The sequence below is a fragment of the Lissotriton vulgaris genome, chromosome 11 (assembly GCF_964263255.1).
Source record: "Lissotriton vulgaris chromosome 11, aLisVul1.2, whole genome shotgun sequence".
In the NCBI taxonomy this organism is placed as follows: Eukaryota; Metazoa; Chordata; class Amphibia; order Caudata; family Salamandridae; genus Lissotriton; species Lissotriton vulgaris.
In genome coordinates this window covers 615,408,254-615,434,259 of record NC_141699.1, presented here as the reverse complement: position 1 = coordinate 615,434,259, position 26,006 = coordinate 615,408,254, and the positions used below count along the sequence as shown (strand labels likewise).

Genomic DNA, 26,006 nt, shown 5'->3' with positions numbered 1-26,006 from the left:
GTATCTTACAGTCCCCCCTATGAGTCTTAATTGGGGGGATATCATTGTTAGCTTCCATTTTACGTATGAAGGGATCCATATATAAAGCGAATAGCAGCGGCGAGCACGGACATCCCTGCCGTGTCCCTCACGTAATTTGTAATGGGAGTGTGTATCCTGCGTTGACCCTTACCCTAGCGGTTGGTGTTGTATATAGAGCTTTCATTGCTGTTATAAAGCCTGCTCCACAACCAGCACTTTCCAAGATAACCCATAAATAATCCCAGGAGACCCGATCAAATACTTTCTCAGCATCTAGCAGCATTGTTGCCATCGGGTCCCCTGGGATCTCCATGGCGTCAAACAAGGTAATAACTTTCCTTATATGATGGGTTGTGCCTCTCCCAGGTATAAACCCATGCTGATTTATACTAACCAACTTTCCAATCATTTTAGCAAATCTCAAGGCCAATAACTTAGAAAATATTTTTGTATCCGCATTCATCAAAGTTATTGGTCTATATGACCCTGGTTCATAATCTGGCTTCCCTTTCTTTAAAATCACTACAATGTCTGCCCCGCCCAGGATGCTGGTATCGATGCCCCACTCTGAGCTTGTTGGATTGTATCCAGAAGATCTTGCTTAAGTATTCCCCAGAATATCTTATAAAACTCTACAGCGAATTGGTCAGGTCCCGCCGTTTTACCTGATGGGAGACTTAGCATGGCCAGCTCAACCTCCTCCATATCACACACTGTTTCTAAAATCTCTCTATCCTCCCCTAAAAGGGTCTCACCAGGTATATCCCTTAAGTAGTCGGCTATTTTGCTGGGATTTTTAGGATGTCCCTCATCATATAATTTAATATAAAACTGCCTAAAGACCTCTCTTATTGCCTCCGTCTCTTTGAGAGAATTCCCTGCATGATCTTTAATCTCTCTAATTTCCCCTATAGCAGCCATCTGCCTTGCCCGAACTGCCAATGTGCGCCCTACCGTTTCACTACATTCATAACATCCTTGTCTATTTGTAAGGTATATCTCAGCCGTCTTATCTGATATACTCTCATGTGTTTCCATTCTTGCTTTGGCCACTTTAACAAGGACTTGGTCCAATGGATCCCCTACCGACACAGCTCTAGCTAGCTCCCCCTATGCTTCTTCTAATGACATTATTAAAATTTCCATTTTTCTTTTCTCCTCCTTCTGTTTAAAGACGCTAAATCTTAGGGTTTCCCCCCGTGCAGCGGCTTTAAACGCGTCCCAAACTACCCCTGTCTTTGCACTCCCTCTATTTATCTCAAAAAATGACTTAATCCAGCCTGACATATGTTCGATATATTTATCATCCTTCAGCAAAGCTCTTTCAAACGTCCATACTTTTTCTATTTTCTGCTTTATTGTTGCTGGAAGGGTTAGAATTAGCGGGTTATGATCCGAAAGGATCCGGGGCAGCCTCTGTACCTTATTCCCTGATAACAAGGAATTGGATACATAGAAGTAATCCAACCTTACACACAACCGATGTGGTGCCGAATAATAAGTGAAGCCTCGATCCTCCGGCTTCAGATATGGCCATACATCACAAAGTAAATTGTTGTGTACAAGGTTAGTTAATGCACAATAGACCCTCTTTTTTCTCCCAGAGTACATCTTTCTTTCATTCCCCCAGAGACCTCCAGCCCCATTTATATTAAAATCCCCAGCCATAATAACCCGAGGGGGCCATGTAGCTAATTCAAGATCCAGGAACTCCATAACCTCTGGGTCATCCTCTGTCGAGCCATAAGCCGATACCAAAGTAGCCCATTCTTCCCCAATCATACACTCTATCAAGAGCCATCTCCCCCATTGATCCTCCAGTTTTCTTCTCACTACGATGTTGGTACGCTTCACCAAGATAGCTACACCCCTATTTCTAGTCCCTTGTTTTGAATAAGCTAGAAGATTAAATCCTACCTGCTCCAAGACCCTTGCATTTGTCCCTTCTATATGGGTTTCTTGGAGAAACACAAAATCGGGTCTCATAGTCTTTAACAGTGTTGCCACCCGCTGCCTTTTCTGTCTGTTATTTAAGCCACAAACATTCCACGTGATTACTCGTGTTCCCATTTAATTATAAGTGATTGCCATTCAAATGAATCTCCATTCACCATCCTTTTTACATCCTGGTTTTCCTTTATACTATTTCCCAAGCTCCTAGATTACATCTTTGTAACATGCCTTGTACCCACTCCCACCCCACACCCATCTTCCACACAACCCTCCCCCCCACCCTCCCCATTACAGTCAATTGGGTCAATCCTGACCCAAATGTGACAGCGCACAACCCAGAGCGTCCCCCCCCCCTCCCTCACAAAAAACCTAAAATAAATTATACCCACTGGACTTTCCGTCATTCAATATGTAGTGTTATTGTCTACCAGGCCTATTTATAAACAAAGAACTAGGATTTCTCAAAGCATTAACATTAACCCAATTGCACTAAGAAGAAGCCTTGGTAACATCCTGCCATCCACAGTGTATTTCATTTTTCATTTTCTGTGTTCTTTAGGAGTACCTTGTCTTACAGCGACTACCATCACTTTCTTGTTTGTCTGCCCCTTTAACTCCTCCAAATAATCCTGAGCTTTAATTTCTGACATGAAAAATCGAACATGCCCCTTCAACACTACTTTCAACCTGCAAGGAAAAAGCAAGAATGCCTCACAGCCTAGGTTTTGAAATGGATTAATTAATTGGCGCATTCGCCACCTTCGCTCAACTGTGGCGTGACAAAAGTCTGGCCTAGCAAAAAATGTTACCCCATTAAAAGTACGCCTTGCAGTTGGTTTAGCCTTGTCTATTATTTCCTGTCTCAGTAAAAAGTTTCCAACATAAACCAAGATAGCTCTTGGCTTATCTGGCTCTGAATTTCCTCTTTTTTGTACAAATGGAAAACGGTGGGCGCGCTGCACCTCTACCTCCCAATTCCACATTTTAGCCTCTGGGAAGGCCCCCTTCAATAAATTAATCACAAATGACCTAGTGTCCTGGCCTTCCAGTCCCTCCCAAACTCCAAGAAGTCTAATGTTATTTCGACGCTGCCGATTTTCGAAATCCTTGAGTTTCCATTGCAAATCAGTTGTTGTCTCCTCCTGTTCCTGTCTGAATTTCTGCCATGTATTGACCTCATCTTCCAATTGTCCCATCCTCTCCTCCACTTCAGTGACTCTTGTAGCCATGTCAGCATTTAACTTATTAACCTTCCTTAATGACCCTTGTAACTTCTGATTTGCCTGCCTCGCCCTCCTACTCTCTGATCTGGCTTCTAGTTGCATCTGTTTCAATGTATTATATAGCATATCCATAGTAGTAGTTTGATTAGGGGTATGAAGCTCCTGATGATTGCTTGCACTACCCTCAGGGTAAGTTTGGGAGGTGGCAGAATAATCCCAGTCTAGTTTTTTGAGACTTGCGTGGGGCTCATCGCTCTTTTTAAAGTGCTTCGTGATTTACGCATTTTATGTTGCAAATTTGCCCTATGTGCTGTGTTATCTTCTGGATCCGTAGTATTTCCCTCAGAGACCTCTAGAGAGCTTTCTCCTGGGGTTGATGTGATATCTGACTCCTCATTGTCGCTTTCCGCATCATTCAGTGAGAAGAAACATTCATCACTGGGTGAGCCAGGGGGTACAGTCATGATCTTAGTCTTGGTGTTTCGTGCTACGACACTTTGCCCGGGGGGGGGGGGCAATTTCCCCTCTCACTCTTCCTGATTTTGTGGGTAGACCCGCCAAGACTTCAGGCCGAGCAGATTGATAGGTCTTTAATACTTTAGGCCCTCCATGCACGTGGGCCCCTGCCCCCTCTTTCGTTCCCATATTGGTTTCTAAACCTAGGGCTTCCATAGTCTCTGACCCCTCCGAATTCAAGACATTGCACCCCTCAGAGTTAATGTTCGGGCCATTGTTTTTGTCTATTGCAACATTACGGAGTAGCTCATTGCTACTTTCACCGTGTGACTGGGAGACCTGTTCATCGCTACTCATGGTATTTTCCAGCAACTCTCCATGCTCAACATGCTCAATGCACTCAATACCTGTCAAGGGATCTTGCCATACCGGCCCTCCATCGATCCCAGCCTCTCCATCTGCAAAGAAGCCTGCCTCCTCAGTCCCTGGCAGTAAGCTGATTGTAATCCCACCTTTCACCACCGGAGCGGCAATCCGTGACTCTCAACCCGTCGCTGTAGCCTGCGGCGTCGTGAAACCAGCTGATCGTGTCTCGGCGTCTCCAACTCAGGGATCGGATCCTGCTCCTGTAACTCCGTGGCACTATCCGCGGGTGAGCCTGCATCAACACTTGGAGTGTGAGAGCCTGTGTGAGAACCAGCAAAAGCTTCCATCAAGGTAGGTTGCCTTAAAGCGCTCTCTTCATTAACCCGCTGTTTCAGTGCTCTCTTCCCCGTGATCATTTTTTTTTGTCTTTTTTCTCCTTTTGTTGTTGCCCAGCGTTAGAATCGTCTTTTATCCTCGTCAGGGCTTTCCGTGTCTGTGTCTGTGTTTTCCCCCTTAGATTGGAAGAGGGAGCGCCAGAGTCACGTTGGTCATTGGGCTCGGTGTCTTTCTCCTTAGTTTTCACTGTTGTTCCTCCCCTTTGCGCCATAGTAGTCGTCCGACTATAGAAACAAGCGCGGATGTAGGGATTATAAAGCCTCTTCAGGAACAACTCGCCGGCTATTAGCTGCCGAATGTATGTCGGTTGAGCACTTCCACAGTCAGTAAAGCGCCAAACCCAAGATTGCTGAGTAAATTTTATGGCAATATTCATTCCATTATTCTATCCGTTATTCCATCGAAGGCCCGCAGTCCTCAGGTCCTCAGGTCCATCAGCCGACCTCACCACGGGAGAGAGGGAAGAGTGCGACCGCTCTCAAAGGCTGTCAGCGGCCATCTTGCCCTGGGACAAGTACAAGTCTTACAGTACTAACATTTGAGGGCTCCATTTGAGGGCCTCATCATGACATTGTTTGTGTAAAAGTTTACTGTTTACTGTTAGTGAGTCACATATAACACATACAATCCCCTTCAGACATATCCCATTCCTAAAAGATTCCACAGTCATACCACACTCTCACATCATCAATCAAACAAACACCCCCTTGAACAACATATCAAGCACAGATGAACAGATCAAGAGGTGGTAATTGCCTTCCTCTTGTTTTGTGCTGAGTTCTGGGGTTTCAAACACTCTTGGCCGACGTACGTTTCAATGGATCTAGTGATTAATATCCATCTTCTTCAGGGCCTCTACTACAAATAATAATATGGACAAATGCGTGTCCATATGTCACAGATGAATGTAGTGACTCACCTGCTGTAAACATTATCAAACAGATGTTATAAAGAATAATGCTTATTAGGTTGAGATGATAAGATGTCATGCTTTGATTACACCCACTGAGAACTGTATAATTATGTAACAATGTATTTGAAAGTATTTATACAAACAATGTCATGATGAAAGAGATATATTTATATTTTTTAATCAATATATAAAAATAAAATTGTATAAAAAAAGGACAAAAAAAATTAAAATGTGTTGAGAGAATATTCTGTTTGCTGCCCTCAACTCTCCAAGTAATAGGGAGAGTATACTAGTAAAGAAATAATTGGTCAGGTGGGATATTGTCCTTGTGTCTACATTCAGTCCCCACAAAAACCAGCACCGCTCTGCACCGTATGGATGTGAGCCAATGCAGAAATTGCCACCTCACGTCCAGACCCAACGTGCTGTTTTCTCCGGTATCCGTAAACAAGGCCACTGTAATACTAGGGTTTACAGCTGCTGTGCTTCAAGCGTAGTTATGCCTAAACCACACTTGTCGCACAATCCACCATTTGTACAGCCTAATTTGTATAGTTCGACAAAGGATGTGTTTCTAGTTCAAATGGCTCAAAGCTACTAAATAAAAGCGCCACGAGATGTGATAGAGTGGAAGGCGCTGTGCAAAGTTTAACTAGTGAACTCAGATGCTGTCTTCAAGTGCTTTGCTCGTAGTTATGTGTCAAAGTGAAAAAGTAGTGAATACTGCCACTGACAAATTAATATTTTCCATCCTTAAACCGTACATACAAAGACTGCTGAGGTTTATCCGGCCCGCCTCCCATTCCAAAACATCGGTAAAGGAATGTACCGTCATCCCTTGCACCACTTGGAAATTACGTGTAGCACTTCTCCACTCTGCATCATTCGTCACTTCCCTTCACCACCTCTTCGATAAAACGCTTTGTATATCATTAGGACCACTTACTCCAGCTCACATATAATAAGGCTCAAACGTTTCTGAATAAGTCTCACGCCCCCACGACGCCCAGCGCTGGTTCACGGACCAGCTGAAACTAGACAAATTGGCTCTTCGGCAGGCCGAACGGCGCTGGCGACACAAATATGATCCAGCACTCAAGACTGAATTTACAAGCCTACTTAGCAAATACAAATCCTCCATTCTAGAGGCTAAGACTTCCTATTTCTCTGGTAAAATCCTGGCGTCGGCTTCAAAAGCCAAAGACATCTTTTCAATAGTCAACGAGCTCTCCCTTCCCGATCGTGTCACCCTCCCACCTGTTCCCACTCAGGCTTTGTGTGATGAGCTCAATGCTTTCTTTCAAGATAAGATCTCCACCATTAAAAATAATATCTCTCCACCTTCCCCTTCCAAATCACTTCCCCTCCCCCCGGAAAACTCTCAGAAATTTTTATCCTTCCCTCCCATTTCCATCACCGAATTCAACAGTCTTCTTCACAAAGTTAGCTCCGGGTCCCCAAAGGATTGCTGCCCCCCACACATTTTCAAAGAAATCTTTATGCACTGCCCTGACCCCGCTCTAGCCCTTCTCAACTCCTCTTTAACATCAGGCGTCGTCCCTGAAGCTTTCAAGCAGGCGGTAGTGTTACCCATCCTGAAAAAGCCCAGTGCAGACCCCCTAGTGCTAAGCAACTATAGACCGATTTCCCTTCTCCCTTTCTTGGGAAAGATCTTAGAGACCTACGTCACTAAATGCTTGAGCACTTTTATTGAGTCTTCTCTCTTCCTTGATCCCCAGCAGGCGGGCTTTCGCCCCCTGCATTCTACGGAAATGGTGATTGCAGCTGTGATGGACACACTTCGAACTGGAGCTGACAACAATATCTCCCAGGCCCTTGTATTGTTAGACCTGTCGGCGGCTTTTGACACGGTCGATCATACTATCTTGATCGACCGTGTCAGAAACGCCGGCATTCGGGGCACTGCCCTCGACTGGGTTCGATCCTTCTTGCAGGACCGCTCCCAGGCAGTCCACCTTTCCACCTTTTCTGCTTCTTCTCTCCCCCTCACTTGTGGTGTTCCCCAGGGTTCGGCTCTCTCTCCCCTCCTTTTTAATTTGTATATGCAACCACTCATGGCTTCTCTCCGCCATTCTTCTGCTACAATATACAATTATGCCGACGATTTACAACTGATTTTTCCCCTGGATACTACACCTTCCTCTCGCCTCAACTTCCAAACAACCATGTTACTCATCTCGGACTGGATGGCTCACAGCCAGCTCAAGCTGAATCCGTCTAAAACGGAACTTGTCCTGGTGGGCGGTCCTCCCAATCCTTGGGATGACAACTATTGGCCTCCCTCTCTGGGCCTCCCCCCCCTGCCCGGTCAGCTCTGTGAAAAGCCTAGGAGTGATCATCTCGGAGGATCTCTCCATGAAACCTCAGATCTCTGCGGTAACATCATCCTGCTTTTTCCAGCTACGCAGGATCCGCAAGATCTGTAGATTTCTAACCAGAGAGGCACTCATTCTAGTAATACTGGCTCTGGTCATCTCCAGAGTTGACTTTGCCAACATTCTGTATGTGGGGATTCCTGCCTACCAGCTTCATAAACTTCAGCTGATCCAGAATCAGGCAGCACGCCTGGTGTACCACCAACCCAAACACCAGCATGTCTCCCCCCTTCTGAGGAGCCTTCATTGGCTCCCAGTGGCTAAACGATGCTCCTTTAAGCTAGGCTGCACCCTATTCAAATCTTTGCATGACCAGGCCCCAGTTTTCATTTCCTCCAAACTCAAGCGTTACTCTCCAATCCGCAATTTACGGTCCTCTGCCAACAATCTCCTTTGCATTCCATCTTTCCGCCGTAAAAAACATGGAGGATCATGCTTTTCTTTCTTAGGCCCCTTCTACTGGAATTCCCTCCCTTCTTATTTTCGCCATCTTACCTCATATGAGCTGTTCCGCAAAACCCTCAAAACACACTTTTTCAAGGTGGCTTCTGAGTAACTCTCCTGCCCTGGCTAGCTATGTTTGTTATGAGCGCCAAGAAACCGTCTCGGTGTACGTGCGCGGTATACATTTTTTAACATAACATAACATAACATAATATAGCACTCATAACACTTATAAAATCCAACAAGTGTTCTTGAACCCTCATACCAATTAAACATTGTCCCATCCATCCTCACTCCCAAGTATTGAGAATTTAACAGCAATTTAATGCAATATTCTACACCAATTTCTCTTGTTGACTACCCTTTGCCCTATCCAGCCATTGCACACCATCACACTTCAGCTGAACAGTACATACCAGAGCTTGGCTCTTTCCAGCCTTCTGCTCTGATATTTGCCATTGAGTCGAATAGTTGAATAGACAAGCATTGGTAATGCCAGTCGGGCTTGCTGACCTTTACATTCATTCAAGACTATTTAGTATTGCCAATGCTTGTTCATGGTATTCTTTTAATGTCTGTCAAGATAGATGTTGTATCTTCTACATTTCCGCAACAGTTTTTCTTGTGACTAATAGGTGGCACTGAAACGCAGGCAACTGAAGTTGTTTCAATGTGGCTCCGTTTTTTTAGATGCAGTGGAGTTTGGAGCAAGATAAATAATAATCTTCTGAGGGCAAAACCAAAAATCTCCTGTTTGTGGGTCAAACACAGGAATAGGAAAACGCAAAATAATAAGAGCACTGTTTGACATGAAAGCCACTCAGTCTCGAGTAACAATTGGGTTTGTGGTGTATTGTATACAGTGCTGTGTTCGACAGACACCTGGAACGGTCTGTAGCAAAACAACAACAAGCATTGGCATAGCCAATAGTTCTCATCTTTGGAAACTTTATAAGTGTTTAGCCACACAACAGTTCATGTTGTTGCACCAAGGGTATTGTGCTGCATAACTAAATGCTTATAAGGTCCCAAAAGCGAGACCTATTGGCTATGCCAATGCTTGTTTCAATGGGAGCTTGTGCTGTCAGTCAGAACGCAGGCTTCCATTGAAGTCAATAGGGGACTTTCCGAACGGTGTTCGGCAGCATCGTAATCAGTTGTTCGGACTCGCCGAACGTGAGTCGGTCAGAACCGATTCCAACAAGGATCCAGTCGGTTTGCATTCTGACTTACATCATAATGAGCCCCAAAATGTCATCTGCACATACAGCTAATTTAATCTTTCTCTCACTATATTTAAAACCCTGATACCATAGTTCTTCTGAATTTTAAGCAAGAAAGGTTCTAAATCCAAAATAAAGAGCAGAAGAGGACAGCCTTGCTTGAGTCCTCTGTGTGTAGTGAAAAAAATGTTTTGATAAAAGACCATTGACTTTTGATTGATTGAAATCTTTATTCAATTATTAATCAATAATCTTAAAAGTACAAGTAAAAGCACAACCATAAACATACCAGTAATGCAAAGCAGATAAAAAACAGGAAAATATTACATAAACCATAAAAACTGTGCGATCCAAATAAATTATTTCAATACAGAGAATAAAAACAATTCTTTCACTGTAAAACACACAGTTGAACGTAATTATACGTTTACATATTTATAGCGGCATTCAAATATAGAGCATTTGTTTAAAAAGACACAACTGCAGCTATACCAGCTTGGTTGGGCAGCATGTAGAGATGGAGAAAAGTGGGTCTCTATTGGTAGAAATCCCTGGATCTTAAGATAGGGAGCAGATATCTTCTCTGAGGAAAATCATACATTTTACAGAATAACATCAAATGTTTCTGGGTTTTCTAGTGAACTGGCATCACAGGGAGAACTCAATATGGAGTTGGGATTGTATTGGCCTGGGGGGAAACAGTACTTGTACCTTTTGAACCTAGCCAGCATTTTGCGAGCAATGATCTCTCCCACGGATTTCTAACCTGAGTGAGATAGGTCTCAAGGCCAGCACTGGTTTGTATAATCTTACAGGCTCTCATGAGCGATTTATCCAAGGCTGCAGTTTCCCTTCTCTCCACAGCTTGATTAAAAAACAGCTCATTGATCACCCTCCCATCGCTTTTAACAATGTGCTGGGGAGCATAATACAGTTCTGGATGTCTCATCATTATAGCCAAATTTTTAATGTAAAGTAACCACAGGAGTTTATGCCCAAGGTCACAATTTAAGCAGTCCTGAATTACTTCCCTATTAAAAGATGTGTGGCCCTCACTCTAAACTACTAGTACCCATAGGAGCAGTGGGGCTAATTTTACATAATCCTCTACATACCCCAATCCCAGCTCATCATGATCAAAGGAACTTGACTAGCTGGACCCACACCAAGCAGTTTTCTGCAAAACCGGTTCCCCTCCCGCTTCACTTTTATACAATTCTGGTACCCCATATGGCAGCACCAAAGGTAAGTACAGGCAAGCATTTAAACCTATACATTTGGAGCAGTGGTACTATGGGCTTGTTACCAATTGTTGTCAAAAACTTGAAAAGAGCACCACATGCTTAATGGCAGCGCTGGCATCTAACAGCCAAACAAGGGGTCCAATCTTTATGATAATCAAAAGTGACACCCAAATATGGAAAGGAACTGACCCTTGAAATAATTTTCCCTTTGATGGTTAAGGGTCTCATTGTAGAGGACTGCCTCCCACAGACCATTAAGTGGGTTTTAGTAATATTGGTGTCTAGAGCGACTTGGTCCATAAATTTGGCAAATCAATCCACTAATCCTCTAAGGCCATTTGGAGTGCGAGATAACAAAAATCCTCATATAGCAGAGACGTGACAAAAGTGATGCTAAGCTTAGGCATTTCCTTCCCATTAGATGTCAGGAATTTATTTAGCCCATTAATATACTACAGAAATATGAGGGGCATCAAACTACATCCCTGCCTAACCCCTCAGGGTAGATTCATGCTTTCAGTACACTTCTCATCTTGTCCATGCCCTACAGCAGCAGCTATGTCTGTATGCAAAGCGAGTAAAAAAATCCAACATTCCTAAGTCTGCCAGTAGGATACACATCTTAGACCAATTCACTCGGTCGAAAACACTACTTAGGTCCAATAAGTAACTAGTGCTTTGCTGCCACATATTTCCTATTAACAGATTGAGGTTTAGGCATTGTTCCATATTGCCCATGCCCTCTCTAATCCCATACTGGACTGGATTAAGGATGTTATTGAGCTGGGCCCATTCTTCTATTCGATTCAAAATGATTTTACCTGCCACTTTGATGATCAAATTTAGCAGGGAGAAAGGCCTATATCAGCTAGGGTCCTGCTTGCTTAATTCTTTGAACATGGGCGCTACTGTGGTGCCTTTCTATTCTTTGGGGATACCTTCTACTGCTGCAGCATTAAGGACATTTGTAAATAACGGGACAAAAAGCAATATTCATCTTAGACCACTGACAAGTATAGTGGCTGATGGAGATGAGCATAGGAGAGACACTAAATTAAGAAATGATGGTCCAAAAACCAAACCATTGATAATGAACAACCAACTCGTATGATCAAAAGCTCTCTCATCATCTAGACAGATTGCTGCTAAAGAGTGTTTATATTGATGGGATTTACTTAATATATTGAGAAAAAGTCTGGAATTGTCTGTCAAGTTCCTGACTTTAACAAATCCTGTCTGAACTCGACCTAATAGTGGTGGTAAAAATTGATCTAGACGAAGAGCAATATCCTTTGAAAACATTTTGCAATCCAAACAACTAAAGAAATAGACATAGTTTTTGCTAACTCTTGGATCTTTATGCTCTTTAGGGATAAGGCAGATTAATTCTTCTTGAAAGTCCCCTTTGCCAATTTAGTATTAATAAAAAATTAAAATAACTTAAAAGTGTAGGTAATAAAAATATTTGATAAGTGAAAATAAAATTCAATTGGAAAAACAATCGCCCTGGAGCTTTACCTTTCTTGATTAGATTCAATCAAGTAAGAATTTTGTGAGTGGTACTCTCCTTCTCAAGGAGAGAAATGTCAATAGAAGATTTGTGTTCTTTATGAATCGAAGAAAGAAACTGTAGAAGAGAGTCAGAAGTAGAGATCAATTCTGGTGTATACAAAGTAGAATAATAGGATTTTAATTCTCCGGGATTTCAACATCTCCAATGAGAGGGGTATTGTCCTCTTTTATAATAGAGACCACCCTAATGTGCTCTTTTCCATTTTTAAGATAAATGGCTAAGAGTTTCCCGGCCTTATTTTGTCCACTGTAATATTTGGCTCTAGACTTAACTAAGTAAGAGGTTACATCTTCCGTAGAAAGTTTATTCATATGGAATTTAGCTTTAATTCGCTAGTAGAGGTGAAATTTGGATTTAGACGTGTAAAAATTAATGTTCCAAATGCTTAATGTTTTTTAAAGTTCATTGGGCTTCTGAATACTGAACTTATGTTTTCTCAAAATATATGTGATAATGAAATCTCGTGCTAAAACTTTAAATGAGTCCCAAATAAGCTGTGGAGTTATATCTGGGGTATCATTAAAGGGAAAGAATTCATGAGCAAATGGTTCAAAACTTTGAGTAAATGTATATCTAAGGGAAGAGAAATATAAAACCACCATCTTTTAGTTCCTTTAGCAATAGGGAGAAGATCCAAATCCATAAAAACTAGTGCATGATCAAAGATCAAGATTGAGCCAATTTCTGACTTCAAAAGATGTGGAGTCAAGGATTTAAAAGCAAATAGATGGTCTATCATCGACTGAGAAGAGCGTACTGGTGAAAAAAAATATATGTTCCATCAAAGTTGCATTTCATACCACCCATGCATCTTCCAGATATCTATGGCCAATGGCCGATTAAAATGGTTTATGTATAATAGAAGGTACAAGGTAACCTTTAAATTACAGTCAATGAAATGGTCCATGATCACATTACAATCATCTACCAAAATGAGGTAGTCATCCGAGGTAGACTTCAATTTCTTTGAAATCATAGGCCAAAAGGACTATCAGATGATGTAGGAGCATAAAAATTAAAAATAGAGACATGAATGCTGTTAAGAAGTAACTTTGCAATAATCCATCTCCCCTGATCATCACATTTTTGAGAAATTAATTGAACATTCAAAGTTTTGAGCATAAAATAACAACACCATTCCTCTTACCGGATCCTGAAGGAGAACAGACTGTACCCACCCAACTTCATACAAGTTTGTTTACTTCAGATTGTATTAAGTGAATTTCTTGTAATAAGGGCGCATTCGAATTTAATGTTGCTAAATGTGGTAAAATTCTTTGTCTTTTAATCGGCGAACCTAGCTCCCTAACGTTCCATGAAATCACACTTAAAGAAATTAACAGCTATTTACAATAATGATAATAAAATCTTCTCTTAACGAAATAATAACACTAGATTGAGCACTCTATAGTAGAACTGAAACTATTGTAGAAGACTATAATAGAGAAAAGGTAATCTTTTAGAACAATAGTAAACCGAACATTGTGATTTAGAAGATTGGAACCACCTCACCTCACACCCATGTTGCAAATGTAACCCTAGGGTTCGTAACCATTTCAAAAAGACAATTCATGGAACAAAATACCTATCTGTGGCTTTAATACAGAGAAATAACAATCCACCGTAAATGTCTATTGACTTTAATATATGCTTTTTACAATTAATCTGTGAGGCCTTCTCTGTTTGTAATAACATTTCACAATAAACAGATCAGACATATTTCATCAGAAATATTTTGTCCTAGTGAACCAATCAGGACTCTATTTGTTATCAATGGCTTGTGGCCATAACCAACTGAGGACTCCTGTTCCCTTAAGACAACCATCAGTCATTCTGTCATAAAATTACATAGTATAAAAAATTATAGTTGCCAAACTATGATTCAGACTGTGCAAATCTTCTTCACCCATGGTTTGTCAGAGGGGGGATCCAGCACCCAAACCTTTGCTTACTATGGTAATCTGTGAGATTCTTTGTAATAATATACCTATCTGCAGGCTTCAATTTAGAGTAATAACAATCTACCCTGCAATCCCTATTGACTTTAACATATGCTTTTCTCCCATTAATATGTCAGGCCTACTGCCTTTATCATAACCTTTCTTTGTAAACAATCTTACCCTTTATCATTAGTCTGTCACCATAACCAGCTGCGGCCTACTGTGTTGTTCAACACGCCTTTCCACAAGGCAACCATCAGGTATTCCTTAATAAAATTAGAAATATGTACAAAATACAGCTGTCAAAACAATATACAATCATTTCTAATATAGACTAATAAGGATTGCCATAGTGCAAATCTCTCTCCCACGAGTTTGTCAGAGTGAGTGACTAACTCCAAAACCCTTGCCTACTATAATATTCTGTGAGATTACTAAGTACCTTTCTCAGCCTGTAACACAATGTGTTAACAGTCCGCTGATAGAGGTCTATTTACTATATACTTTTCACAATAAATCAGCCAGGTCTACTCCCTTTCTGATAACTTTTCATAATAAACAGGTGAGACCTGTGGCATCTGGCATAGCATTTCTCTGCACACCAATCACTCCTATACCTAATACCATTGGCTTGTCACCATAACCAACTCAGGGTTACTGTACTGCGTTTAAGCTTTCCTACAATGCAACTGTTAGAAATAGGTTTTCTGGCTGGCTAGGGAATGTACCTAAGCCAGGCAGAAACTACCACTCTAGTCAGGATAAGGAGATTAAATGTCTAAAATAACCCTTGCTCTCCCCTTGGTAGCTTAGCACAAGCAGTCGGACCTATCTCACAGGCAGTGTGTAAAACATTTGCACATAACAAACAGTAATACAGTGAAAACACTACATAAGGATGCCACACCAGTTTTAGAAAAATATCCAATATCTATCTGTGTAAAACAGGACCAAAACTATAAAAATCCAACATACAGTAATCCAAAATACCAATAAAGCAAAAATTACTTTATGTACAGTTCCTTGAAGTCAATAGCTCTGTTTGGGGCTATCACAGCATCATGAGCACGCAAATCCAACAGTTCTGGGTGACTGCGGTGTCGCGGACCAGCTACAGTGTTTGAGAGACCTGTAAAACAGTACCTTTGGAGATGCAGGGCATAGGACCCTGTGGTGAGCTCTGGAGGAGTAGTGTCAGCAGAAGTTGGTTCTGGGAGAAGGGGCATCAGTCATCTGGCCCTTGAATTCACAGTCGTTGCAGGTCGAACTCCTTGAGATTGCCGTCAGGAGTGCCGTCAGGCGTCAGGCTGCTGTCTGAAGCGGAGCAGTGCATCTATGCGGTGCCCTCAGGTTGCGGTGCAGGCAGCGGCTTGGTGACAGTTGTCCAGCGTCAATGGTGAGACCAGGGCTGTGGTGCTAAGTGGGGCAGTGCTCATTGCGATGCTGACAGGTCACGGTACAAGCAGCGGCATCGGCGTTGCTGAAGTGCTGTCGTTGGTAGACCAAAGACTGTGGTGTGAGACAGGGCAATGCAGTGTCCGGTGCCCACAGGTCACGGTGCAGGCAGTGGGGTTGATGTCAGCTTGGAGCAGCATCAGCAGTGATACAAGGCTGCGGTTCAAAGCAGGATGTTCTCCACGAGCGGTGTCCACAGGTCACGGCGCAGGCAGCAGCATCTGTAACGTCAGTGCAAACAAGGGTGGTGGTGTGAAGTGGGGCAATGCGGTGTGTGGTGCTCACAGATCACAGTGCAAGCAGCAGCTCAGTGGCGTCGTCGGACAGCATAGTCGGTGAGACCAGGGTTACGGTGCGAAGTACGGTGGTGCCATCTGCGGTGCCTTCAGGTCACGGATCCAGCAGCGCCATTGTTGACAGTGTTGGGTTACCTTTTTCCTCTGTGGCAGCTGAAACATCCAATTCCAGAAGCCAGTACCCAGGAGATGTTGAAGTCTTTGATTTCACTGAGACTTCCAATAGGAGACAAGCTCTATAACAAGCCCTTGGAGATACTTAGAATGCAGAAAGAACTGTCCAATACTTTCCCTGCCGGATACAGATGAAGCAACAGCAAAGCACAAAGCAAAGTGGCAGTCTCTCCTCACAGCTCTTCCAGCCCTTCTTCCTGGCAGGTTCCTTAATCTAGCAGTAATCTAAAGTTCTGGGGTCAGGGCCACAATATGTATACCGCATTTTTCTTTGAAGTTGGCCCAAACAAAGTTCCACTGGTATACATAATCCAGTTCTGCCTGGATCAGGCCAGGCTCACTCCAGGGAGTGGAGACAGCATTGTGAAACACAGAAAGAGTCCATTCAGGTACAAGCAACAACTCCTGCCACTACTCTAAATTCAGCCAGGTCTATTCAGCCTGGCTATGAGTCGCCCAGGAATGGAAGCACACACCTTAACCCCCCTGGTGTTTGTCTAGTGTGCATGCACATCCCTGCTCCTGTCACTCTGAAACCAGATGGTGATTACCCAGGATGGATAAGCAAGAAAATGCCCACTTTCTAAAAGTCAAGTGAAGTTTAGAACTTTACTGTTTAACCTGCAAAAGTGTACATTCTGAGGATAATGGATTTTATTTGGATAAAACATGGATTACGTGGTTGAAGATGTATATTACTGGGGGCATATTTCTTGGAATTTCCGAATTGTAGTGCAGCTTGAATCTTATGTGAAACCTTGCACTGTTTTGTTTCTCCACTTTCTAAAAGTGGCATTTTCAAACACACAACATAAAAATCATCGTCACTAGAAGATGTATTTTGAAATTGTGAGTTCAGGCATACTAAACTCCATTTCTCTATCTTATCCCAATGGAGAGTTATGCTTGTAAAATGTTACAAGGCAACTCCCATGCTAAGACTATGGAACAGAAAGCCTCTCAATAGTGAAAAACGAAATACACTGTATTTCACTATTAGGACATGCAAAAGTACACCACTACATGCCCTACATTTTAATTACACTGCACCCTGCCCATGGGGCTACCTTGGGCCTACCTTAGGGGTGACTTAGGTGTAAGAAAAGGGAAGGGGAGGGCCTGGCAAGTGGGTGCACCTGCCAGGTCAACATGGCAGTTAAAAACTGCTCTCAGACACTGCAGGGACAGGTCTGAGGCGCCTTTGAAAAGCTACTTGTGTGGGTGACACAACCAGTGCTGCAGGCCTACTAGTAGCATTTGATTTACAGGCCCTGGGCACACACAGTACATTAGGGACTTGTAGTAAATCAAATAAGCCAATTAAGGAAACTCCAATCCATAACCACAATTTACATGGAGAGCATATGCACTTTAGCACGTAATAGCAGTGGTAAATTGCTCAGAGTCCTAATACCAACGGAAAATATGTCACAAACAGGTGGCTACAAGGTATGGTGGTAAACCCGCTGAAAAAGCCAAGTCTAACAGCAACCATCAGGCATACAGGCATAAAATTACAAATCTATACAAAATTAGAGCTGTCATAGCAAAATACTGATTCTCCTAACAGGACTCTACAGTAATTCTTGTGGTGCAAATCTTCTACCTCCTACGGTTTGTCAGAGAGGGTAACTAACAACAACACCCTTGCCCAGTAAGGTAATCTGAGGTATTCCATGTAACAAAAAAAACTGTCTATAGGCTTTAATTCAGAGTAATAGCAATACAGCCCTAAAAGTCTATTGTCTTTACATGCTTTTCACAATAAGTAGGTCAGGCCTACTGGCTTTGCCAAAGCATTTCATAGTAAACAGAACAAACCTATGAAATCTGGCATGGCGTTTCCCAATGAGTCGATGAAGTCTTTACACTTTACAATTGGTTTTACACCTTACCCAACACCAATTTATTCAAGTGCACATGAACTGACAATCATCATGCATACAATGAAAACATTGCAACTATGCAGAAAAATAAAGTTTACAAAACTCTATACAACCCCTGTCAATAGGGACTAACAAGACTCATCTCAGTGAAAATCCACAGGTTTGTCAGAGTGGGTAGCCAAAGTCAAAACCCTTGCCTGCTTCGGTAATCTGTGAGATTACATGTAACACAGTGTGATAACCACCAACTGTTACAGGCATACTGTCTTTAACAAATGCTTTTCTCAAGCAATAAGCTAGACTAACCTTTGTCGAAATGTGTCACATGTAAGCATAACAGACTGATGGTACCAGACATTATGCTTCTCAGTGCCCCAATCAGACCTATAGTTTGTCACCATAATCAACTCAGGCTTACAGTTTTGAGCTTATGGTTTCCACAAGGCAACCATCAGACACACAATCATAAAATTAGAAAGGTAATCGAAATTACAGTTGGCAGAGCAAAATACTATCTCTCCTAATAGGACCTACAAGGATTCTTACAAAGCGTACCTTTTAATCTATAATTTGTCACACAGGGTAAAACCATTCCCTGCCACGGTAATCTGTGAGATTCCATGTAAGAAAATACCTATCTGTAGGCTTTAATATTGAGTAATAACAATCAACACTTAAATTGACTTTAACATATGCGTTTCGAATTAAGTACATCAACCCCAGTACTTTATCATAACTTTTCATAATAATCAAATCAGGCCTATAACCATGAACATCGGTTTGCCAATATATCCAACTCATTCCTGCTGTATCGAGTTTAAGTTTTGCCTCAAGCCAAAAAGTTCAATACAAGCAGTTTGGAAGCACACAAATACAGGCCAAGCAAATCCTGTACTCAGTGTAACCAAGAAGTGAGTGGAGCCTAAGGCCCTCTCTCAGTGGCACTCTGGAAACTCTTGACTGTTGTTCCACATAAGGTCTGGTGACAGTTAACCCTTTCGATGCTGATGACGGAACCGCTCCGTCATCAGCTGCGGTTGGGCTGTGCTGATGACGGAGCGGTTCCGTAATGGCCCTGCCGCGGCGCCTGCGCAGTGCTGATTTCGCGCCAGCGCGGCGCGTTCTATTGAGCGGCCATGACGGAACCGCTCCGTCACAAGCACAGCCCAACCGCGGCTGGTGACGGAGCGGTTATGTCACCAGCATGCGGCCGCCGCGCGGCCGCCCCACCCACTTTGCGCTGTGGTTAAATCGTCAATCCAGATCTAAAGATTCATGTAGAAGTGCAGCCTCCGGCATCACATACTACTCTCAAACACAAAACTGCACGTAAAAGTCTAAAGTTAAAGCTGGAAAGTGATGGTGCTGGGACTACAATACATTCATGAGTACCCTCCTCTCATCTGTGCTGCTGCCTAAAAAATAAATATCGTAATTTATCTAGTCATTTAAGACACTTTAGCAGCTTTCCAATGTCATGTGTGTGCCCCTGAAAGTTCAAGCTCAAGCTGCCAAACTGCTGCTGGCACAGGCTGCTATATAAATAAAATAGTCGTAGGGGTAAGCACTTTTGTCTTGTCGGGGGTTCTACGCTCTAAAGAAAATGCACTGTAATCTCAACCGAAGCCCAATAAATACAAGTACTCTTGGCTACCAACATATGGGCGGAGCCCCTCTCTGTAGTACTCCTGAAAGCATCTTTTTAGGTTGATCACATTACATCTGGCGACACCTGCACTGTGAAGCCAGACCTAAAAAGTGGAACACGTGAATATACCAATTAGTGAGCTTCACTTTTTTATGGTCCTTCCTATAATGCTTTTAATGTTGCTATAATTATGCATAGTTGCTTCAGACACCTTTTTTTCAATAACATTTTTGGGCAAAAAAATGCACACTTTTCTTCAGACATGGCCCATAGCACACATTAAAAATATTTATGGGTATACAAATTGACAGCCCAGTGATATGTCTTGGAAAGCTGCAAACTCCTATACTCATCTTTTGCTTTCATTGGAAGGCGCATCATCGTCAGTGTCAAACCAAAATGAATCAGGACACTCAAAAGGTATATCATGTACATACCTTGTAGCAATGACGTCGATTTAAGTAGCATATTACGTACACATATTGTAGCAATTATGAAGATGTAAGTAGTGGTCACACATCACATGGTCCATTCACCAGGCACCTGAACCTCTGGTGGCCCAACATAGTGCAGGATTGATCCCCCCTTGACCTCTATAAAGCACATTGTCTGTGGCCATCATGACCTTCACAACAGCTACATTTGTTTAACCACCAGGGTAAACTGATCCACTCCATTGTGCCTTCAATATACAGTCATTTTGAATAGGGAGCTTTGTCTGTCCATTCCCAGCCTTCCTCACTTCTGTCAGGGGAGGTAGTGTCATTTTACCTGGCCTAGGTAAAAGGACATGAGTGGCGCCTACAATTCTCAAGGGCTGCAATCAAATTTCAAAGTGATAGTAGAGATAATGGGATCTCATATGTGTCCTCGTTTTGTTAAAGATTGCTAGAACATTCGGATGCTAATTTAATATCTCTTATTATTATAGCCACCAGGGCATACAGCCCTCAGAAGCTGTCATTGTGCACTCGAAGAGTGGCCGGATTGGAGAAAGTGAAATAATGGCACTTATTTTTTTTAATGCTGCTAATCAAATGGGAGGTGAATTCATCACATTCCTGTAACTCCGTGGGGAAGTATTTCAAAAAGGAAGATTATTTAACCGCACACCTTTTTTTCTCTTTCAGTGTGCATGGTGCTTCCTCTCATAGAATTTGCCATTTCACAGTGCTGAAAACAAGCTTGACTATCCCTCCATTGAATCCGTTATCCTCTTGTCGACAGCAGACATACCAACGGCAGAGTTAGTCCTGCCAAGATCCGAAAACTGTGAATTTCAAGTTACATAACGAGGTCTGCAGAGGGTGAATTACTCCTCCCTTTTTCTGTGACCTCCCTCTGCCCAGTTATCTTACTCCCAATAAATCGAGATACCCAACTGACATTTTCACTTACTCACCCGGTCCAGCGTCACCTTTATGACACCAAGGGGTATATTTACTAGGAAGAGGCAGAGCGCGGCGTTAGCCACTTTGGTATAACACTGCGCTCCACCACTTCCAAAACGCAGGGCTGCACCGTATTTACAAGAATACGGTGCAGCCCTGCATTTCCCCCTGCGCTGGCGCTAATTTGAGCTTCCTGGCGCCAACGCAGACACCCTTGTGCCGTAGTGCAAGGGTGCCCGCGTTCTAGGGGAGGATTGTTTTTTGTGCAGGAAGGAATCCCTTCTTGCACATAAACAATCTGAAATGGCATTTTGAAACTTCAATGTGTGCTGCTTAATGCAGCACACATAGAAGTTGCAAAACATAATTTTTTTTAAAGTCACCTTTCTGCACACAAATAATCAATGGCCTTTTGCTGTTTCTATGTGTGCTGCACAATGCAGCACACATAGAAACAGCAAAAACGAGGAGAAATAAAAAATGTTTCCTTGTTCACCTGTTTAAGACCAGGTTTTCCCTGGTCTTAATTTTAGCACTGCCCCATATTGACGTTGTCCTTTTAAATATGGGCCAGCATCAAAATCAATAGGTGTTGCAAAGGGACTCCCACCACAACACCATTGCCCACCCCTTTCACTCTAAGTATAGCGCGAAAGGGGGACTTATTTACAAGGCAGAATTAAGCCACGTTAAGTGGCTCCACACTGCCTTGTAAATAAGGCGAAGCCCATATTGCCACGGGAACGTCACTAAAAGTGACCTTGTGGTGGCACTAGGGACTTGTAAATATGCCCCGGAAACCTTTGATATGTGACGTACCATGAAGTCAGCTTGTTTCTCAGCATTGTAGCCTCAACATGTTTGCGTTACTTCGAGATTTTCATTCCTAAACATTAAATGGCCTACTTGGCTTTCAATCGTACCTTAATTTTTCCAACATTTCTGACACCCCATTCTTCAGTACAATCAATGCCTGACCATCACAAAGCAGATAGGATTGTAAGTCATAATATCGAGTGTCAAAATAGCGTACTGCAACATTCTGAGTATTGAGTGTCGACTACCATAATGTAGTCAAAGCAAGGCAAGGCAGGATCTTGTGGGCAACAAAGACGTGCCTTGAAGTATGCTACTTCAAAGGCCAAAAGAGGTATAGGTATTGAACCTTTAACCCCAGGTTTTTCTAACACTTCTGGACTGAGGACTGTGCCAAGAACAAGAGCTGAAGAGCTGTCAGGAGGAGCACTTCCCTTTGCTTTGTGTTGCTTTGCTTGGTTGGCTTGCAGTTGCTGCTTTTGTCAGTGGGCAGTGACAGAACTGGACTTTGCTGTTAAATCCTGCTTTTCCAGGGCTCTCCAAAGGCTTGTGTGTGCTTGCCTCCTGTTGGAAGTCTCAGGGCTATCAAATGCTGCATCCATGAACTCCACTGCTGGGAGTTCTGCCCTGCCAAGTGGTGCCAATTCCAGTACTGGACTCTTGGAGTTTTTCCTGCTGTAAAAGAATGCAACATTTACGCATCATTCTTTCATCACCTGATTTTTCGCTGCAGCACTGCCACGCGGGAGACGTTTCCACACACCACAGCCATGCAGCTGAAGGAATCGACGCAGCACCTGTTCATGGCTCAAAGAACTGCCGCAGCCAGAGTCCAGCACACCTGTGTCTCCAACATCCAAGACTACCACACCAACTCTGATGCAGGCCCTGCTCTACGGCTGAAGGAATCAAGGCATCACCAGTCTGCGGATGAAAGAATTGACGCAGCACCTATTAGCTGCCAACTCGGTTTCCATTGCGTCCTAATTCTCACGCATTGCACCTGTGCACCATGTTATCCACCGCAGTACCCACAGAACCATCTTTAGATTTGACATTGCTTCCTCTTACAGTTTGGAACCGATGCAACACTTCGACTGCATGCAGGGGAGCTGACACATCACTTCCCCAGGGATTCAGGAACCAACGCATCACCATGTTTTCTGACGCTTCCCTCCTCTGCGGCTGTTTTTTCTGGTGGATTTTGATGCATCCAAGGTACTTTGTGTCAAATCGATGCATCCATCGGGTTATATGGACAGAATTGCTTAAACTTATGTTTATTGGATTTTTGTTGTTTGGTCTTGTTCTGTTTAGATAAAGATTGGCTCTTTTTTTAACTGGTGTGATATCCACTTGTAGTGTTTTCACTGTGTTACTGAATGTGTTAAGTACTAATGCTTAACACATTATCTCTGATATAGGCCTTGCTGCTTATGCCAAGCTACCAAGGGGGTGAGCAGGGGTTATTTTGGGTGTGTAGCTCCCTGGCACTGACTAGAAGGAAGGGTCCCTACTTGGACAGAGTGCATGCCACTGCCAACTAGATACCCCAATTTATAACACCTACTAGCCAAATGACTCAAAGCTATTATTTTAGACATCTTTAGTGAAATGTACGTTAGATATATGTATGTAATCATGTTATACTGATTACGGAATTCATTTTCTAAAATCAATTTTTAAAGGTTTTTCATTATTCTATGTTTCAGAGTAACGATTTTTTGATGTAACAGTTTTGGTCATTTGCATTTCCATCTTTAATTTTCCATTTATTCTCTGAATATTGTTTCATAATGAGGATTTCCATTAAAAGCTGCAACGTGGATTTAACAAGTAATGACTTTCTTTGTTGCTAACTCACTGTCACTCACACATTAGCCAGAAAGGTTTAGTCTAATTACAGGAGGCCACTACATTTCTTTAGTTGTATGCCCTGGGCTGTATCCAAAGAAACATAAAAAAGCCCATTGCACCTGGTGCCAAACTGATATTCTATTCAGTCTTTGCCTAACATGAAAAGGCTATTATTGATACTGCACTCATGATAGTGTGAATAAAACGCATCTTCTGCAGGCAGTCAGCATTAGAGAAGAGGAAACTTTTTAACCTAGCTTTCTGAATATGTAAGAAAAATATGTTTTTACAAAAACACCAAGAGACATGTTTAGATAAGAACAGCACATGAAAAAGCGCTGAACAAAGTTCGAAATGGGCTTGCTACATAAAGCTGAATTATAATGATGATTCAGAAGGTTCAAAAGGTCCTCGGTTATGTATAATAAAAAGGTATTAGGGTTTTCGACACTTGACCAAATCTGTCCAATTACACTAAACGTGAAAAGTAAGAGATCCTTTTATTCTGCAGCTGGAACATCACACCTTTGAGCAAAATCAGTCCTTCAAAAAGCTTTCTTCACACTGGCAATTTTCACAATAGGTTAAAGAAATCAGAGAAGTGTGGGTCACACGAAGCAGCCTAGAATTTTTCTCTTGACTTTCCTTTTTGTGGTGAGATCTAACTGTCCCCCTTCTGCTCAGTCCACTGTACCATTTACAGGGATGTAAAAGTTGGTGATTTCAATGGCGAAACCTCTGTCGGTCTGTCCCTGAGGAACACGCATTTGGGCATTCTTGACACTGATTGTAATTGCATGGGCAGGCTGCTCAATTTAGTTAAGACTGTTATACGTCATTATCACCACCTCCCTTTCTGTGTGTGACCATCATTGACACAAGGAGGTTGCATAGAAATATGTTACAATTCCTCCTACCACTCTGGGAATAAATCCAAAGACATTAGGATGATTTTGAATGGGGGTTCATTCGAGCACCCACATTCATGGCAGAAGATGCATCAAGCCACTGCCATTTCATCACTCCAGTCATGCCCACGAGAGCCACTTTGGAGGTTGTAACCTATTGGAATGGTGTTACAAATGGGATTCCTGTTTGGCTGAGGTATGTACCTAGGCCAGACAGAAACCACAACTCTAGTCAGGGTAAGCTAGATACACACTTAAAGGAAACCTATGCTCACCCTCTAGTAGCTTGGCAAAGAGCAGTCAGGCTTATCAAGCGAGGCAATGTGTAAAGTACTTGCGCAACACACACACACAGTAACACAATAAATGCACCACAAAAAGACTACACACAGGTTTAGGAAAATAGATCATATATTCTGAACAAACAAGAAGAACGCGATAAAAACCCAATGTATAGAAGTTGAGATATTACATTTTAAAAGACTAAGGGGCATATGTATCATCCTTTTTTTTGTCGCAAACGCTGCGATTTGCAAAAAAAGCAGCGTTTGCGACAAAAAAAACGGAAAATGCGATGTATGATTAAAACCGCATCGCAAAATTAAGGAATCGCAACATTTGTGATTCCTTAATTTTGCGCCAGAATGTAAGGAATCGCAAATTGCGATTCCTTAAATGCTATGTATGAAGCACCCAAGTTGTGCGATTTCTCATTAAGAAATCGCAAATTACCACCAACTTCAAGTTGGTGGTAATTTGCGATTTCTTTCACAAATGCATTGTTTGGCATTTGTAAAGGTGCCATGTGGCGCACATACATGCCCTTAGGGCATGTATGTGCGCCATATGCGCACACATGTAAATTTCAGGGGTGCATCAGTGTGTCCTTATGACACCCTTGCACCCTTGAAATTATTCTCAATTTGCGATTCTCAAATAGCGAATCGCATATTGAGAATAACTTCCCATCATTCCTATGGGCCTCCTGGCCCATAGAAATAAATGGGAAAGTATTCCTTAATTGTGATTCGCAATTTGCTAATCGCAATTAAGGAATATTAAGAAATCGCTAAACAATTGCGATTTTTTACATACATCCCTATTTGCAATTCTCTAATAGCGATTTCTAAAAAATCGCTATTTGAGAATCGCAAATCAGGATAATGATACATATGGCTCCTAATGCATTAAAGCGCTTAGAAGCAAGTAGCACTAAAAAGGTTACTTTAGGTTGCGCTGGACCGGAGCAAAGTCAACGTTCAGGCAGACGGCAATGGAGCGCCAGCCGGCTACAAGACCTACACAGACCCACGTGAACAAAGAACCCTTCCTGGTCGCAAACAAGATGCGTCGATCTTCTCCCTGCGTCACTTCCGAAGATGGGTGCGGGAGTTGAGAGGCATCAAGTGATGTGCCCGATTTTGCCA

At 42.5% G+C, this 26,006-nt stretch overlaps 1 protein-coding gene across 1 annotated transcript in view; it reads left to right on the top strand.

Moving 5' to 3' along the window:
• SLC9A9 (solute carrier family 9 member A9) overlaps nt 1-26,006 on the top strand; it is a 3,064,289-nt gene that overhangs the window by 1,356,603 nt on the left and 1,681,680 nt on the right. The gene's annotated exons all lie outside the window — the stretch shown is intronic.